The 5,052-nt window shown below is 59.1% G+C and overlaps 1 pseudogene; it reads right to left on the bottom strand.

Annotated features, from left to right (window-relative positions):
- Positions 1-2,014: 2,014 nt before the first annotated feature.
- Positions 2,015-2,195, bottom strand: LOC143341557 (U2 spliceosomal RNA; annotated as a pseudogene).
- Between the last annotated feature and the right edge of the window lie 2,857 nt (positions 2,196-5,052).

Genomic DNA, 5,052 nt, shown 5'->3' with positions numbered 1-5,052 from the left:
GTCAATTGTAACATAATTTCGCATCCCTTGCTGGTCGTCCCGAATAAAATTGTCGTTCGAAATACAATTAAAATTGATGGGGCTCGTGGCCCTGTCACAGTACCTTTTCTTACTGCTCTTATCATTAGTCCTGCTGTTAAAATTATTATTGCTACCCTTACTACTATTTGGGCCCTGGTCCGTATTTCGGCCCCGTTCCGCCTCCACGGAGGGACCGACCATTCCTGCGCTGCCGGGGGGCATTACTCCTTCCTCCGTTGCCTCCTGTTCCCCCGGCACGGGGGTCTGCAGCCCGGCCCTCTTCCTTCCTCTTCTGGGGGCCACCACTGTCCAGTCTTCATTCGGCGGCGACGACGACGGGGCCGCTATCGTTGCAACTTCTTCCGACGACGACTCCTCGATGGCCGGGAGTCTCCTCCTTCTCCCTCTTCTCGTCGTCCCCACCCCTGGGGATACGGGGGCGGCGGTGTTGCCCCCCTTCGTCCCCCTCCCGGGCGGGAGGGACACGGCCCGGGCGCTTCTTCCTCTCCTTGGGGTGGGGCATCCTAGTGCCGCCGGAGATGTCGTCGGCGGCGTCCTTCTCCCGGCCGCGACTGGTACCACCGCCTGGGGAGTGCCGCGAATCCTCCTGCTTCGTCGTGGTGTGCCCGGGGTCTGCTGGGGGGGCTCGGTGGCGGCTCTCCTGGCTCGCGCCCTCGTCCTGGGCGCGAGTGCCGGCGGCGAGGTGGAATTGCCGCCGGCTGTCCCCCTCGGCGATGGAGTTGGACCCCGGGTAGGCGGTGGTGTCACGACCGGTGCGGGTATTGACCCCCGCACCACCGAGGTCGTCGTCGTGGTCGTCGTAATCGTCGTCGTCGTCGTCGTCGTGGCCGCCGTGGATGTTACGACCACCGGGGCAGTCCTACCGGCCGACGACAGATTGCCGGAGTTGGTCTGGGTTAGTTGTCCGGCGGGGGGGGGGGGGCGGCTGGGTGGTGGTGGTCCCCCCCACTGTCGTCGGTCCGGCCGGCGAGGGCGTCTTGGGCGTTGTCCTCTTCGTTTCCCTCGCCGTGGCTGTCGTCGTTACCCCGGTGGTGGCGGCCGGTGGCCCCCGGGTGACCTCCGCGAAGGTGGTGGTCGGAGTCACCCTTCTGCTGCACCGCCTCGGTGCAGCCGTTGCGGGCTCGGGCTGCGACCCGCTGCGTCTGGCGGCGACGGTAACAAAGTTCTTCAGTGTGGCGGTGGCGGGCTTCTTTCCCGCCACCGTCGCCGCCGTTGTCCTCCGCCCTGTCGTTGTCCTCGCCGTCGTCGTTGTGGGGGCGGAGGACTTTGACTTACCACGGGAGGTCGACGCCGCCACCGCTGGCACGTTTCTTCTCGCGCATGGCGGCTCGCCTCCTCGCGTGGTCGATCGATCCGTTTCGGCGGATCGCGGGGCCTCGCTTCTCGCGCCCTCGCGGAGGGAGCCCGTCCCCCCCGCGGGTCCGCTGGCCGGGGATGCAGATGCGTCGCCCGGGGCGGCCGATGGTGCACCAGCGGCAGGAGGATTCGGTGCACCATTCGCGTGGCTTGCAGCGTGATGCTGCTTCACCTTCTTCAGTGCATAAGCACTGTTGTCGGTGAAGCCGCAATCACCGCATACAAACCTACGCGTAATACCAGAATGGTGAAGTTTAAGGTGTTTACCTAAATCCTCGTGCCGCCGGTACACCGCCGCTCCTCTTTGCAGCGCCGTAGTCCCTCGATGGCAGTAGGGACAGTTGAAATGGTCCGGGAACGGGAACTTAACGATTACCTCGTTTCCTCGGGCGACGCATCCGGATCCTTCGGCCATGCCTAAAACTTAGAAAATAAAACGAAAAACAGAGAGAGAGCAAAAGGAAGAGTCAAAGTGTATATAGGAAGTCAGAATAAAAGTTAAAAGTTAAAAGTTAAAAGTTTTAAAAGTTAAAAGTTAAAAGTTAAAAGTCAAAAGTCAAAAGTTAAAAGATCAATAAATAAATAAATAAAATACTTAAAATCTGATTTTTCGTGTAGTTATTGAGCCAATCCTGGCGGCACTGCAATGCCAGGCTGACTCGCGACAGAGGTGGAGCAAGCTCCAACTGCTCCGTCAATTTCCAAAAATCAGATTAATATTCTGACTCCCCAATGGGGAGTGTATCAGATATTAAGCTGATAAGAACAGATACAAGCAGTTTTATTTCAATAAATGTTTCCCCGGGGCGAAGCCCCGGGGATCAGGTACAGAGTATACATATGTTTTTACAGGTTGCATGGCTAATTATAATAATTTCAAAGTGCGCAGGGACAGTCCCCCTGCGCCCTTGTCGTCATAGTACTTTCACATTTAATATCGCACTGGGCGTCCATATGATATGTGTGTAGGGTAATCCACTTTAGTTTCCTCCTTATCAGATCCTCATACGAATTTTAACGTTGTATAAGTTGACGTGACTAGATAGCTAAAAGAAATAAATAAATATAGATAACAGTAACATAAACAAAATATAACGGAGTATAACAATTCGACGGTGTATAGGGCCGCAAAAAGAAAGAAAGAAAGGAGGTATAAACAACGAGGAGTTGTTATATAACATAAAGCAAAGTAAAATAAAGTAAAATAGCATACAGTAATCTAGGATTAGGTATTATATGGTCAAGTCGAGTGCCATGTATAGGGTGGCTTGACTAGAATATAAATAGCAACACAAGAAAGAAGAGTATCGCCTCTAGAAGTGCATGCTGCAGATTGCCGGCTAGGACGCCCACTACTCGTCCTCTCGAGCTCGGGGCAGTCCGCTGGTGCTATTATTTCCGGCCCCTCGTCCCCCACGGTCCTCTTGCTCGCTAGTCAATCCTCTTGACGCCACCGCGTTCTCGTCAGCTTCGGGCGCCGCGGTCGGAGCGGGGTACTGCCGGATCCCAGAGACGTGTTCCACGTAAATGTCCCTGGACCAGGCTATGGTCTCTGATACCATGAGCCGTCTCATGGTCCTCGCGTAGAACCGTGAGACGCGCAGCGTTTTCAGGAGGGACTCGTTGTCCGGGTGCCAGGCGCCCAGGGCCCCGACGATGAACGCGCCCACGTGGACGGTGTAGCCGCGCCGGCGGAGAGCACACGCTATAGGCGCGTATTTTCGCAGTTTCTCCGCCTTGGCATCTTCGAAGGCCATGAAGGTGTTTTCAAATGGCACGGCCACATCGACCAGGTGGACGGTCCGTGACGGCTCGTGCGTCACGACTATGTCGGGACGCAAGGCCGCCAGTTCGTCGGGGACACCCGGGACACGTCGGTCAACCCGGAGGTCGCCCGGAAGACGGGTCGCCCTCGCAAGCCTGCGAACCAAGCCGTGGTGTCGGAGCTGGCGAGCCGCCGAGTGAACGCCGCAGTGCCCGAGCACGTGAGGAAGGCTCTCGAGCTTAAACCCGCATCGCCGACATCGTTTATCGCCCTCCCCCCAACGGATTGCTCCATTGAGTGGGAGGACATCAAGGCGCGCGCGATGGATAAAGCGCCAGTCGGCGAAGCGAGTAAATGACCCCCCACGCATGAAGTGATTGCTCACCGCATGGCGGGAGGTCACGCCGAAAACCTTCCCCTGGTCAGGTTTCCGGACCAGTGTCATTCTGTAGTGCTCAGCCACTGCCGCCCTCATCCGGCGGATTATCTCCGCCTTCGCCCCTGGTGACACCACGACCGGTTCGCCCCGCGAGGCGATCTCCACCGAGAGCTCGGCCCGACCATCGTCCCACTTCCACCGAAAACCGAAACGCGCCGCAGACCTGAGCGCGGCGGACCGCACCCGCGACCAGAATGAGGCACATCCGCTGGTTGGCCACGCGAAGTCCCCGGTCAAACGACCTGACAGGTACTCCGCGAGGTCCCCCTCTGTCGGAGGCCGACGCAGCTTGTCCCGCGCCGCTGTATCAAGGGATGCCCTTGCCAGTGATGCAACGACCGGGTCCCGTGCGTTCAGAAGCCTGAACGCATGGGCCACGGTCGTCACATCAGCCAGGTCAGCCAGCGGGAGGAGTCCGCATCCTCCCCATGAAGGGGGGATGTAAACTACCTCCGCACTGGCCCGCTGTGGCAAATTGAGCCATCCCTTGACCACGCGCCTAACAGCCTTGTCTACCTCCGCCAGTGCCGACTTCCTCACGCTGGCGCCCCGTAGCAGGAAGTCCACCCGTGGAATTATAACCGATCTTAAGGTTTCCACCTTCTGCCACGGAGCTAGCAGGGAGCGATCCACCGCCCCCAGGTCCCTCAGCACATCCCGGATCGTGGAGTAGGGCGTCTGGTCGATCCGAACCCCGGTGGGAATGCCCAGGTGCTCATAGGCGTCTCCGTCTCCGAGCGCTGGAACGAGTCCCTCGTTGAGGCCAAACTCGGTCCGGGCCACCGCGCCGCTTCCAAGGACGTGTAGCGTCGCGCACTTCCCCGGATTGAACGCGAGGCCCAGACTCCGCGCCGTGGCCTCTGCTGCTCCCAGTAGCCCTCTCATGCCCTCGGGGGACGTCGCGATCAATGCGATATCATCCGCGTAAGCTAGGGCTGCTACCTTAAAGCCCGCCATCTCATACCCGGCCCTCGACTCCGCGGCTTGTCGAACCACGGGTTCGATTGCCAGGTTAAAGAGTATAGGGCTCAAGGGGCAGCCCTGTCTTACTCCCGACTGCATGGGGATCCTATCAGTGAATCCTTCGGCCGTACGGACCCTCGTCGTGCAATCGGTGTATAGACACCGGACGAGGTTGACGATCGCGTGGGGGGCACCGGCACCGGCCAGCGCGTTTAGGATGGCGGCGTGGGGGACCGAACCAAAAGCATTGGAAAGGTCCAGCCACGCAACCACCAACTCCCTCCGCCGTCGCTTCGCGTCGATAAGGGCCTCCCGCAGCACGAAGTTGTGCTCAAGGCACCCCTCGTACGGCAGAAAGCCCTTTTGTGCCGGGGAGAGCCGTCGATTTTGGACGGCCCAGCGGGTAAGGCGGTCGGCCATCACGGCCGCGAAGAGCTTGGGGATTACGTCACCCATGGCGATGGGACGCCAGTTGCTGAGGTCATCC

This window comes from Colletes latitarsis, chromosome 4 (genome assembly GCF_051014445.1).
Source record: "Colletes latitarsis isolate SP2378_abdomen chromosome 4, iyColLati1, whole genome shotgun sequence".
Taxonomy (NCBI): Eukaryota; Metazoa; Arthropoda; class Insecta; order Hymenoptera; family Colletidae; genus Colletes; species Colletes latitarsis.
The sequence above is the reverse complement of the archived record's forward strand: the minus strand, read 5'-3'. Positions and strand labels throughout refer to the sequence as shown.